The 14,761-nt window shown below is 39.3% G+C and overlaps 1 protein-coding gene across 2 annotated transcripts in view; it reads right to left on the bottom strand.

Moving 5' to 3' along the window:
* The window catches only part of LINGO1 (leucine rich repeat and Ig domain containing 1), a 589,917-nt gene that overhangs the window by 426,223 nt on the left and 148,933 nt on the right, over window positions 1-14,761 (bottom strand). For both annotated transcript variants that reach the window (XM_082254206.1, XM_082254207.1), the window contains exon 2: window positions 6,213-6,273. The gene's annotated coding sequence lies outside the window, so the exon portion shown is untranslated. The remainder of the gene's footprint in view (window positions 1-6,212; window positions 6,274-14,761) is intronic.

Genomic DNA, 14,761 nt, shown 5'->3' with positions numbered 1-14,761 from the left:
TGATTCTCTGTACATCAGCACTCAGAACAGAAGAGGAAAGGCCACAAGTCAGAGCCAGTAGGTTTTGCTGCATTGCTCTGTGCTGATACTGAAGAGAGAACAAGAAATGACAGATGGGAAGATTAGATGTGATAGAAAGATGGCCTCATGCATGAACTTCTGTTCTTTCCCTGTACAATCAGCAGGATTGGGTACAGTTGTGCTCATAAGTTTACATACCTTGGCAGAATTTATGATTTCTTGCCCATTTTTCCGAGAATATGAATGATAACACACAAACTTTTCTTTCACTCATGGTTAGTGTTTGGCTGAAGCCATTTATTATTAATCAACTGTGTTTACTCTTTTTAAATCATAATGACAACAGAAAATACCCAAATGACCCTGATCAAAAGTTTACACACCCTGGCGATTTTGGCCTGATAACATGCACACAACTTAACACAAAGGGGTTTGAATGGCTATTAAAGGTAACCATCCTCATCTGTGATATGTTTGCTTGTAATTAGTGAGAGTATATAAAAAGTCAATGAGTTTCTGGACTCCTGACAGACCCTTGCATCTTTCATCCAGTGCTGCCCTGACGTTTCTGGATTCTTGGTCGTGGGGAAAGCAAAAGAATTGTCAAAGGATGTGCGGGAAAACTTAGTTGAACTGTATAAAACAGGAAAGGGATATAAAAAGATATCCAAGGAATTGAGAATGCCAATCAGCAGTGTTCAAACTCTAATCAAGAAGTGGAAAATGAGAAGTTCTGGTGAAACCAAACCACGGTCAGGAAGACCAACTAAAATTTCAGCCACAACTGCCAGGAAAATTGTTTGGGATGCAAAGAAAAACCCACAAATAACTTCAGGTGGAATACAGGACTCTCTGAAAACATGTGGTGTGGCTGTTTCAAGATGCACAATAAGGAGGCACTTGACTCAACCATGCAGCCCATCTTTCTTCACCAGATGAAAGCCATTACTACGCAAATGTCACAAAGTATCCCGCTTACAATATGCCAAACAGCACAGAGACAAGACTCAAACCTTCTGCCACAAAGTAATTTGGAGTGATGAGACCAAAATTGAGCTTTTTGGCCACAACCATAAACGCTACATTTGGAGAGGAGTCAACAAGGCCTATGATGAAAGGTACACCATTCCTACTGTGAAACACGGAGGTGGATTGCTGATGTTTTGGGGATGTGTAAGCTACAAAGGCACAGGAAATTTGGTCAGAATTGATGGCAAGATGAATGCAGTATGTTATCAAAAAATACTGGAGGAAAATTTGCATACATCAGCCCGGAAGCTGCGCATGGGACGTACTTGGACATTTTAACATGACAATGATCCTAAACATAAGGCCAGGTCAACCTGTCATTGGCTACAGCAGAATAAAGTGAAGGTTCTGGAGTGGTCATCTCAGTCTCCTGACCTCAATATCATTGAGCCAGTCTGGGGAGATCTCAAACCTGCTGTTCATGCCAGACAGCCCAAGAATTTACAGGAACTGGAGGCTTCTGCCAGGAACTGGAGGCTTCTGCCAGGAAGAATGGGCAGCTTTACCATCTGAGAAGATAAAGAGCCTCATCCACAAATACCACAAAAGACTTCAAGCTGTCATTGATATTAAAGGGGGCAATACACGGTATTAAGAACTGGGGTGTGTAAACATTTGATCAGGGTCATTTGGGTAGCTTATGTTGTCATTATGATTTAAAAAGAGTAAACACAGCTGATTGATAATAAATGGCTTCAGCCAAACAGTGACCATGAGTGAAAGAGACGTTTTTGTGTTATCATTCATATTCTTGGAAAAATGGCCAAGAAACCATAAATTCTGCCAGGGTATGTAAACTTATGAACACAACTGTATGTTTTCATTAGTGTACTTGACCAAGCTTTCCTGCTGCAATGGGGTACCTAGGTTGTGAGAATGAATAGTGGCCGGAAACTGTTGCAGTATAAACCCACTTGAGCCATGCTGGCAGTCCCATGTCTAAAACTTCTGTTTATAAGAAAAACAGGGACCATTTTAAGATGTGGATGCAAGAAGAATTAGAATAAAGAATAAATGCTGAAAATTTACTTATCCTTCAAATCCTGAAGCCAACTCCGCTTAAGATTTATATCTGGATGGGTGGGACCAGAAGTGACGTCACCATGCTTATAGGCAGTTTATTGGTGTTCTTTCTGTTTTTTACATGCTCATTTTTAACATGGATCATGTGAATGTACTTGTTTGTTTTCAATAAATTTGTTTGTATGCAGTATCACACTATGAGTTTTATATCTTATATACAGTATATACACATACATATCAGGAGTGATAGTTTAATCTGGAGACTGTTGGGATTGCCAGTATCCATGTGCAAGTGTTTGGGAAACCTATTCCTAAGGCTCCTTTGGCTTTTCCATTAGTTTGGAAGCCAATATGCTGTGCTAAACAGTCCTTCATGCTTATTGGTGTTGACTCACGGAGAAGTTTTGTGGAGCTTGTTTTTTCCTTTTGCATGCATCTATAAATACTCTTTCTCTTGGAATCCACTATTGAGACACAGAAAATATTTTTTTTAATCACTGCTATTCTTCGTTTTTTAATTCTTTGCACTTGTATGGACATTTTTCTGAACTGTTTGAATTTAAAATTTAGGCATGCTGATTTGTTGTATGGTTTTTTACACATATGAACTGTTTTTAATTCATATTTTGTATTGTGGTGTTGGTACTTAGTGGTGTCACTTTGTTGCACATACATGGTTTATCATTTATGTCGATAAAGCGCAGCACTTTGTACATACATAAGATTTATATCTAAAGCCAAACAATAACCACAGCAAATGAGCACAATATTACCTACTTCTCCTACAAATGTAAACCATAAAATTTACAGTAGCATTCTATCCTATAGACTTTTCTTCAGTGATATCCATAAGGACTAGATGGAACCTCACATATAGTGATCTAATTTATGTTGTCCCTTTAAATTGGGACAGGGAATCCCACAGGCTTTCAATGGACATTAATAAGACTTTTAATAGCCCCTCATGGGAATGCCTCTAAACTCTGCAGAGATTTACTGACTCTTTCCTGACTTCACTAAGATTCATATATTCTATTTTAAAGGTTATCAATCTGAAACAATCATAACTTGGTGAGGTTTTCATAAATGTAGCACCCTTTTCTATATCTTTCTTTATAGTTGTCCATCCTTAGCAATGCTATTATTTCACGAATCTAACACAAAACGAATAAGGTCCTGTTCATTTTAACAATTAAAATTACATTTTATACCCTTAAAATAAGATAGAATTCTTGACTGTAAAATCCTTTTCTTGGAGTTTATTAAAGGACACAATGAGAAGAATTCTGAAATGTATGAGTTATACTGTAACCTACAGTAGATTTGGACACTAGCAAGCAAACTAAAAAGTCAGTCAGCCACTAAAACCCCTCATACTACCATCATGCTTCACTTTCTTCCAAAGCAATAGTAGCAATGATCATGAAAGTGGGAACTTTGTCCATTAATGACCTCCAAGAAAAGGATTTTATGGTAAGTTCAAAGCCCTATTTTTCTAATCATCCATTGAGGTACACATAGTCAGAAGAATTCTGAGATGTATGAGACGTCAAAAAGCAGTCCAACTGAGGGGATCCAGGAGGTTTGGGAGAGCCCACAGAGAGTCTCCCTAAAGCCTGCTGAGATCTGAGCACCACAGACAGTTCACTGGAATGCCTTCCATCATTATTTTGTAGGGCAGATGAAGAAGAAACCTTAGGAGAGGAGCAGTATTAATGAGGTTGAACTAATTAGGGTTACCAAAGCATCCACTGTTATTGTCATAGGATTCCTGGACCTAGAGACACACCTGTCCAGTTTATTACTGAGTCTGGAAGCCAGTAAGTCCACATCCAGTGTCCCCCACTTGTGAAAAAGGTCTTGAATTACCTCCAGGTGGAGAGGCTATTCTCCCAAATCCAGACATTACAGTCTGAGAAAATCCACCTGAAAATTTACCTGCCTATGATATGTATGTTCAACAGTGCCAGAACATAAAGTTCTGCCTAAGTCAGAATCTGGTCAACCTCTCTTAAATGCACAAGGCTTCTGGTTCCCTTTTGATGATTTATATACACCACTGCCGTGGTATTATTTGACTAAATCTGGATCAGATGACCCTTTAACTGAGAGGTAAAGTGTTGAAGAGGCAACTGGTTTGCTTGGACAGTTCTGGAGTCCAAAGTTTGTGAGGGAACTGAATTCTGGACTTGGGGTTGGAGGACTGAGAAAAGAAAGGTGCACTTCCTGGCATCAGAGGCATAGGCTTTATTGACCCAAGGATTCATTTTAATTTCTTGAAGCAAAAGAGGGCTCTCTTCTCTGTGACAGCCTTCATAAAGATCCAGGAAAGTGCCAAAGAGGCGTTCCCTGTTAAAGGGTATACACAAAATATGTGCCACAGACCTGCCAAAGGGTATGCTGCTTGATAATCCATGCATTTCTGCCAGGTATTTTCTGTACCCTCTGAAAATGATACTTGCCTGAACTAATGCAGCCACCACATCTAATGACTGGTAAGCTGCAACAAAATTGTTGTTCTTTGGATTGGATATCCTTTTACTTTTTGTAGGCTGGAATGGCACCCCAACACAACAGTGTTACAATGCACTTCTGCACTCCACAAAGCAATATGTGTGTTTCACTTCAGTGCGAAAAAAAATGCAACAGGCCCAGATTTGCATGTATCAAGGTGTTTTACAGCCCATTCATTCTGAAAAGGGGGCTTAATGAAGTAAGTAAATGGGTCCCTAAAGGCCAATTTTAGACTGTTTTCTGCTAGTTTTAGATAGAGTGGGGAAAAGTTAAAACTAGTGATCGACCGATATCGTTTTTTTATTGCCGATATTTTCGGACATTTAAAAAACAAATTTTTTTTTTGGTTTTTTTTACAGGTACTCTTGTGGAGAGATCTAGGGGTCTAAAAGACCCCCAAACCCTTCCTCTACACTTAAAAGCATTAAAAATGCCAAGTTTGGCTGTTTTGAATGCTGTCATTTGTTAATTTGGTGCCTTGTCAAGACATCACTTCCTGGTTTTTACATGGAGACCCGATCAGAGCCGAATGCGGCTTTGATCGGGTCTTTGGCGGCCGTGCAGGATGGTTTGGTTGCCGGGTCTGCCGGTGGGACGAGAGACCGGGTGAGCCACGGAAGGTGGCGGAAGGGGGGGAAGTCCCCTCCCGCTCTTTGTAATGACAGCCAAGCAGCTTCTCAGCCGCATCGGTTGTCATTAGAAGACAGCCGACCGTCGGCTATGGACGCCGGTACCGGGGTGATGCCTCCAGCTACAGGCATTACTCAGGTACAAGCACTTTCCCAAAATATCGGCAATATCCGTAACCTCAGGGGCCGATTCCGATATATCGGGGAAAGTGCAGATCGGCCCTCGATATATCGGCTTTGCCGATAATCGGTCGATCCCTAGTTATGTCAATATTTTGTTGCTTTCATTGTTTTTTCCTAGGGAGATGGAAAGGTTATTTCCTCAACTCCAAAAAAAAAAAAAAAATGTTTTTCTTGATGTCTTTTCACCCACTTTCTGTCCAGCTGACCCCCCATCAAAGAACTGTAAGAAAAAAAAGAAACCTCTCCAAGGGCATAGAGTAAAAAATAAAAACCTTCTCCACTCTATTCAAAAACTTTATGGCAGGGGTTAGGCTTCAGATAATCAAATGCAACTAATGTTAAATACTAGTTCCAAATACAATCAGCACTGAAGCTTATGTCACCATAAGTACATGGGGCTAGATTAATATTGCAATTACTTGTAATTGGCCATAAAGCCATTTCACTGCAAAAGACACAAACTGAATATTATCTAATAAAGTACACTTAGGCAAATTTATATAACTTATAGGGAAAAGGTGTAGATGGTGATTATAGCAAGCTTTTATTATCTTATCTGCATTTAAAAAAAAATCCATTTGGTTTCTGAATACTAAGAGTAACACTATATTGTACATATAAAAGTCAGCCTTACTGCTTTTACTATCAATGCCTTCAATGCACAGCTTGTGCCTGCCATATTATGGCTACTGAACACTCTTCTGGTCCTTAGCAAGCATAGATATTTCACCTTTGCCATAATGATATGACTAATATATGTCACCTCACTGTTAGGTCAAGAACAAAATTCTAAATGTAATGAAAACGGCTTACCTGTCAATGAGAGGCCAGTGATCTCTGCTACTCACAAGTCATTCCACACTGTCTTCCACAACTGCAAATCAAACAGAAAACAGAAGACTTAATAATGTTGTCACACTTGGTTTATACATCTTTATGTAAGCTACAGTACGGAAATTGTATTAGTGCCAAAAATGAATGTATAAGACTCCAATACAAAATATTAATAAGGTCTTATAGATACTTTAAAAGGAAGATATACTGTATATCAGTCTTTAATATAAAGATTTCCATATCACCCTGTCAATCTTCATAAAACTTAACCCCTTCACCGTACGCAAATATGCCGCCTCGGCTTGAAGGGTTTTGTAACGGAGTGATGCCCGTAGCTGCAGTTGCAGGCATCGCCCTGGTACCATTTTTTAGAGCCGATGGTCGGCTTTCTTGTGATAACAAACTATGTGGCTAAGAAGCTGCTCAACTGTTATCCCAAGCAGCGGGAGGGGACGTCCTCCCCTCCCACCACTTTCCGCGACTCACCCGTCCCACTGGGAGGCCCAAATGACCAGCCGACAGACCCCTGGCCGGAGACCCAAACCAAGCCTGAATTGGCTTCGATTGGGGCTCGGATCAAGTAACCCGGAAGCGATGTCATGACATCACTTCCGGTTTTCAGAAGACTTAAAGGCGCTAAATTTAAAAAAATGACAGCATTCAAAACAACCAAACTTGGCGTTTTGAATGCTTTTAACTGCAAAGGAGTGATTTTGGTTCTTATCGACCCCAGATCTCTCCATAAAGAGTACCTGTCACTGCCTATTACTGTCACAAGGGATGTTTACATTCCTTCTGGCAGCAATAAAAGTGATCAGAATTTTCTTTTCAAATGGACAGTGTAAAAATAAATAAATAAATAAATAAAATAAATAATTTTTTAGGTGCCCCATCGCTCCGTGCACGCACACAGAAGTGAATGCTTACGTAAGTCGCGACCTCAAATGTAAGCAGTGTTCAAACCACACATGTAAGGTACCACTATGATCATTAGAGGGAGAGCAATAATTTTAGGCACAAGACCTCTACTGTCACTCTAAACTGGTAACCTGTAGAAATTTTTAAAGCGTCGCCTATGGAGATTTTTAAGTACCAATGTTTGTCACCATTCCACGAGGGTACCCAATTTTAAAGCATGACATGTTAGGTATCTATTTACTCAGCATAACATCTTTCACATTATACAAAAAAACTGGGCTAACTTTACTGGTTGTTTTTTTTTTTTTTAAATAATGGAAGTGTATTTCTTTCCAAAAAATTGCGTTTTAAAGATTGCTGCGCAAATACAGTGTGACATAAAATATTGCAATGATCGCCATTTTATTCTCTAGGGTCTCTGCTAAAAAAATACATATGTTTGGGGGTTCTAAGTAATTTTCTAGCAAAAAATATGGATTTTAACTTGTAGACAACAAATGTCAGAAAAGGCTTAGGCATGAAAGGGTTAAAAAGTGTAAAAATCCTCTGCATGCAGCGATATATGCATTATACTTGAAAAATCAGGCACAGTGTTATTTGGCATCCATTCCTTAACACATATTGTAATACCAAAATAGTAGTGGATGCTTGGAACTGACTTTTAGCAATGTTAGTGAGCCAATCAACAGAAAGTCAATATTAAACAATAGGTCTACCATCTGACAAAAATGTGAACAAACCAAAAAAGAAATAGCAGATTAGATAAGCCATTTGGTCTTTTTCTGCCATCAATCTTCTGCGTTTCTATTTGCACAATGAGATTATTTTCAATCGAGAGGATTTCAAGCTAGGCATAGACATAAAATGTTAGTTGGTCATAGGGCAATGCCTGACTTCTGTTATGCACATGCAGTATTGGTGTATATGTGTGCTCATATATTCCAGCTCATCATCTGATCGTCTTTGGCTACCTTTGAGACAGCTGGGGGTTCATTTACTAAAACTGAAGAGTGCAAAATCTGGTGCAGCTCTGCATAGAAACCAATCAACTTCCAGGTTTTTTGTCAAAGCCTAATTGAACAAGCTGAAGTTAGAAGCAGATTACATAGCTCCCAACTGTCCCTGCTTTCCAGGGACTGTCCCTGATTTCGAGGGACTGTCCCAGATTTCGAGGGACTGCCCCTGATTTGGAACTCTGTCCCTCTTTCCTCCTCATTTGTCCCTCATTTTGGTCTGATCTATATAGTTCTATATAAAATGCACTTTTTATATTTCAAAAAATGTTTTCCAGTACTAAACCTTTCATCCATTTTCTAAATTGCTGCATTTGTAAATGTCAAAACCCAGTATAAAGAAATAATAGTGGTAAAAAAAAGCATTTGTGGGTTTAACACATTTTTTAAATATAATTCTCCTTTAAGAGGGTGTGGCGGGGGGTGTGTGTCCTATGCCTACATCATTTTGCTAATAGGTGTCCCTCGATCCCATCTCAAAAAGTTGGGAGGTATGAGATTGTCCATGCACAGTTGCACCAGATTTTGCACTCTCCAGTTGCACCAGATTTTGCACTGTCCAGTTTTAGTAAACCAACCCCCTAGTCTCCTGGTAAAGCTGACAGCAACATTTGTAATTGAAATATATTCTTTCAAAGCCACAAAAACTTGAAATCCCTTTCGTGTACACCGAATGCCTTTGTACACACAGTTATTACCTTGTAAATGTAGCAGTAACATCAGGCTACATGCCGCCTGAAGAAAACTACATTAGGGGGCGGAGACAAGACCAATCATCCTGCACAAAGAAAGAGAACAGCAGTGACTGGTCTTTAATACAGGAAGCTCCTGCACAGAGGCAACACAGCTGGTACAGCAGTCTGGGGTATTTGAAATTTCCGTTCTTCTACCCCCTCTTTTTGCAGCACTTCCGAGATGGATCAGAGTGATTCACTGTTCTGGTACTGACCAATCAGAATCCTTCTGATCCATCCCAGAAGTGCTGCAGAAAAAAGGGGGTGAAGAGTGAGGATTTCAAAAGCATTTTAAATCCCCAGACTGGGCATTGACAACTGATCAACCACAGAGGTAAGTGCAGCGGTGACCACGTAGAAGGGGAGGGTGTATGGTGTTAGTTCACCTTTTCATTTTTTGAGAAAAGATGAACTTACACTTGAAACTATTTTTTCCACATATGTAGACTTTGTCATACACTTTTAATAGCCCACAGTGTACATCCTCCAGGCTTACTGAGAAGTGAATCTGTAGTCACACTTAGAGCAATGTAATTAAAACAATCAAGTATATACTGACACTTATAATAACGCCAGCCCCAATGTTCCCTCACTCTCATGTTTAATTCAAGAACAGTACAGGATAAACAAACTACCATTGTAAAACAGGACTATGATTCTACTGAGCTGAAGTGAATAGAAATAAAATAGTTACACTAGATAAAAATGGACAATGATATGGTTCTTTCACAGTATAAATTTCAAATAGCGCATCTCAGAGAGGAAAGCGTGTTACGGGAGCGATAGGGTGAATATAAACTGAAAGACATGACCCGAATGATGGGTGGTCAGATCATTAACAGATCTGATCATAAACTACACTGAGAAAAAAATTCTTCATCATCAGCAGTTTATGGTTGGCCGAAGATGATCAGATGTACCATCATAAGAGGCAGGTGGTGAGACATCTGCCAGTCTTTTTTGCATGGCCGTAGCCCACTGTAATCGTTTAGTCCCATTCAGCCAATTACATTGCTACAGAGGTCCAGTGGTATGAGGTCTGATCCGTTTTCTTTAAAGAAAAAGGGAACCATCTGTGTCCAATTATAAAGTGAGTTTTTACTGTGTTGGGAAATTTTGTTATAATATGATTGATTCCAGTGTTTGGAAGCTCTTGCCATCTCTTTCATTAACCCCTGTTAATATATATAATGTTAAAGTTTCAAAATTGTTGCAAATTATTCAAATATTGGGTTGTGCATGACCACAGTAAGGTTACAATAGCCTTGGTAGCACTTACAACTAGCTCGGTCTATACATACTTGCCCGTTGCTGAACTACTTCTAATAAGGCAGAATATCTGCAGGTCAGTAACCCACAGAGTACTGAAGCCAAAGAATCAATATGATAGCCAGAAAAATAGCATTTATAAATAAGGCAAATAATGGCTTTCTCCATACTTACAAGTAAAACAAACCAATCACATATGGTAACATGATAAACTATGAGGCTAGTGTGAAAGCAAACACTAGCTAAACATTGCTCTTCCCTGTGACCCAGGAGCCCTTAGGCTAAGTTTTCACTTGTGCCAGACCTTGCTACCCCTCTGAAAAACAATCGGCGGTGAATCTCTTTTTAATGGTGTTTGACAGGCAGTAAGGAAGTGATACGTCACTTCGTCGCCTGCTTAAATCTAGTAAAACATGCACGGCTGCACAGCAACTGCATGCATTGCACATGGTTGCAGGCGGTTGTGGTGCGGCTCTATTCACCTAAACAGGTCCAGTTTGGCAGCAATATTGCCAGCTGAACACCACAGAGTGTATACTTTTTGCTACGGCATGTGCACAACCCTGAATGGCTGACTTTTCAGCTTAAGGTGTTAAAAAAGAATATAAATATTTATTTTTGGTTTAAAATATTTTTTTACTGTTATACTTACCTACTCTGTGAAATGATATTATAGAGAAAGTCTCTTACCTCCTCTTCTGGTAGTCTATCTGCTACTCCCTCCTCCAGTTGCTCCCTTAGTAAGCCAGGTGCTAAGTAGGCACCCGTGCATGTACGTTCCCAAGCTGGGATGGATATGTCCATAGACACACACAGCCCCGGAAAAACCTTCCCTCCTCAGTGGAGTTGAGCCTATGACTTCTGCTGCCCTCAGTGTCTTCTGTGAAACCAGGAAGTGAGAGGAGTGGTCCTGGAGCTGAGACAGCACTGGAGCAGTGACAGGAGCCAGATACAGTGGGTGAAATCATTTTTTGATCCCCTGCAGATTTTGTAAGTTTTCCCACTTAAATGAAGGGTCTATACTTTTATCATAGGTGTATTTTAAATGATAGAGGAAGTTGAAACTTCAAGTTGCCAAGGAACAGTCAAGAAACCTTAAGGATTTAGAGAAGATCTGTAATAAAGAGTGAACCAAAATCCCTCCTGAGATATGTGCAAACCTGGTAACCAACTACAAGAAACGTCTTACCTCTGTGCTTGCCAACAAGGGTTTCTCCACCAAGCACTAAGTCATGTTTTGCTTGGGGTTTAAATACTTATTTTACTCACTGAACTGCAGCTCAATTTATAACATTTGGATTGTGTTTTTTTTCTGGATTTTTGGTTGATATTCTGTCTCTATGATTTAAAAAATACACCTATGATAAAAAATTATAGACTCTTCATTTCTTTGTAAGTGGGCAAACATACAAAATCTGCAGGGGATCAAATAATTATTTTCCCTACTGTGGGTGTTTAGGGATGTGGATGGGTAGGACAGGTAATTGGGTGTTATTTACCTTAATGCAGAGAATCCAACGAGGCAAAGAGAATACCTTTAGACTTTGGAATCACATTAAGGGAGGTAGTAAAACCATAGCTCAACCGCCTATTTTAATTGCCCCTGTTTGTAAACGAGTCCTTAGTCTTCTACCTCTGGATGTATAGGAACCTTGAGTTAAAAAAACTGTTCCTCTGCATGACAATCCAATTTCGGCACTTCTCATTGGTACCACAATTACATTGTAGGATGTGCTAGGCATGTGCAAGACTTCAAAAATGTGATATTTGCATATTGGTGTAGTAGTATGGATTTCCCAGTGATAGAAATTATTATTATGATTACATAAGTGGCAGTTGTACTTTAAAGGTAAACTCCAGGCAGAGAAGCATGAATTTATATATATTTCTCAATAGCCACAAAGAATATAATTTTACTTTGTGTGTACTGAATGTGCTGACATCCTCAGTGTGCTACACATAGCCTGTGCAGAGAGCAGAGCTGTGGGAGGGGACAAGCAGGACTGCCCATTACAGGCTGCTTGCAGAAAACTACAGGAGAGGGCGGAGACAGGACCAGTCACCCTGTAGAAGGGGAGAGAGCAGCAGTGCTGGGTCTTTCTTACAGGAAGCTCGTGCACAAAGGCAAACTTTTAGTACAATTACTGTGCAAATCAGTTATATACCCTAATCACACCAAGATTCAAGCACAAACACACACATCTCTTGTATTTATTGTATTATATTTGCTTATACTGAAGTCCACCTTTAAGATAATCAAATCATTCTTTACAATACGCAGTCACATTTCCCTGATCATGAAGTCTAATTTACATTTTTTTTTAGTTTAATAATTTTATTTCAAGATTTGCAAAAATAGGAATAAAAAAATAAAGATTGCCAAACAACAAAGCATAGTTATAATTGTTACAGTCATTACCATTAGAGATGTAGAAAAGAGCATAACAATCTTTGGTAAACTCGTAACACAGGTACTAAATGTTAATCTTTTGGACATTCAGGGCAGTCCCATCTCCTCAGACACCCCATTGGGCGCAAACTGTGTCCCAAGAGAAGGGCAGCTCCCCTCACCTCTAATATCTGGAATATTCACTGAGTACAAATAAATTGATACCATTGTAACTCGGTTGGGTTGATGATATAGCGCTGATTGGCATGGTTACCGATTTATCATATCTAGTCAATCTTGTCTTATAGGGAGGTGTGAAAAAGGAGGGTAGAGGAAAAAGAATGATAACAGAGGGAAGAGAATGGGGAACGAAAAGTCCTTAAAGGGCTTTCCTAGTCAGGAATACTTCACAAATGGATAGTGTTCAGAAGTTTAGCATGGATTTCAACGTTCAAGATAGAATTGTCATGTGATTTTCTATAAAGTTTTGTGTATATCATACCGAGCATTCCATGGTTGCCAGTTGTTAAGAAATTCCATATTTCTGCCAGCCACTGATGCCAGCATATTCTCGTAGGTAAAGTGAGTAAATAGGGTGCGAATTACTTCTGTCACTACTGGAGGGTCTGAAGATCTCCATAATCTAAGTATTACTAGCTTGGCAGCCAGAAATAGGTGAGTAGTAAATAGTCTAAGGCAGGGATTCCCAAACTACGGCCCAGCAGCTATTGCAGAACTACACATCCCATGAGGCATTGTAAAACTCTGACATTCACATACATGACTAAGCATGATGGAAATTGTAGTTCCTGAACAACTGGAGGGCCGTAGTTTGGGAATCCCTGGTCTAAGGGATGGCAGTAGGTCTTCAATGCCTATGTTAAGAAGGGCTAGTGAAGGGGAGACTTAAATTTGTAGCCCTGTTACTAAAAATGGTAAATATTCTAGGCAAAAATTTTGCTAATTTGCCACATGGGACCATAGGATATTGAAGATAGTGTCAGTTTGAAAGCAATCTCTCCAGCATAATGGGGATATAGAGTTAAATTTGGCCATTTGATATGGGGTCAAATACCATCTTTGTGTAACTTTATGGGATAGCTCCCAGAGGTTAGTAAAGTTTGTGGCAGAGTATGTGTACTGAAGGGCTGTACTCCATTGTGAGTCCGAGAAGGAGGCATCAATGTCCCTCAACCAGGCCAACATGGGCTGTGTTTTTTCAAATATAGATTTATTATGTATAAAATGAAAAAATATAGAGATACCCCTCCACAGTTTTCGTTGGATGTTCGGTAATTTTTGATTTCACAGAACATATCGTAACTTAGGTTTGGAGTGTTTTTAACAAAAGACGAGTTACGGGCATATGTGAGGAATTCCGAATTGGGTAATCCATATGCTACTTATAGGGAGGTATAAGAATATATATTGGGGCCTTGGTATTAGTCTGATATCCACTTTATACCTTTTTGGATCCAATGATCTACTCTGAGGTCAGAGATCAAGAGTGTCAAGGTAGAGATAGGTATATGGAGAGAAACCAATGGTGTGGACCTTGTTTATAATTTACATTTTTATCACCTAATATTGCATGTGCCTTTCTGACATCAACATATTTTTTTTTCAACTGAGAAAATTGTTACTGTTTATGGAAAGAATTGCTAACACTGTCTTATATGGAATCCTTTGACCTCAAGGGGCTGCAGCTCACCGGGAAGTCCCATAAGCCTTGAAAATAGCATTGAAGAGGGAGGCAGCTTGGAGAGGCCAAGCTACTTTAAATCTTATCAATTAAAGTGGCATCTAAACCCAGAATTTAAAATACAGTGTTTAGTCATTACTTACTTTTGTATTGTTAATTTTATCAGATATTCACAGTATAAATGGGATATAAATCTTATCTGAATATTTGTTTTTTTTAATATATAAAACGAAAGCTGAAATCTATCTTGTCCAAATCCTGAGCTTGTCCCTGCTTGATATTCAGCTTCGGCTCTATTTAAAGTAATTTCCACAGAGATTTACCTGCCACTCCATTACCCTTAGCTAAAAACCACCATAAACATGTTTGAGATGCTGTCCTAATGAAATGTAATACAAGTCAAAATCCTGAGTGAGACTTCTGGCACATGAGCTAGCATGACATTTCTGATCATGTCCCTGCATAAATATCTGCCAGTCAATGGCATACATTAACACACTGCT

This window comes from Pelophylax lessonae (assembly GCF_965119305.1).
Source record: "Pelophylax lessonae genome assembly, chromosome: 4".
Classification (NCBI taxonomy): domain Eukaryota; kingdom Metazoa; phylum Chordata; class Amphibia; order Anura; family Ranidae; genus Pelophylax; species Pelophylax lessonae.
This window is presented reverse-complemented; position numbering and strand designations above follow the sequence as displayed.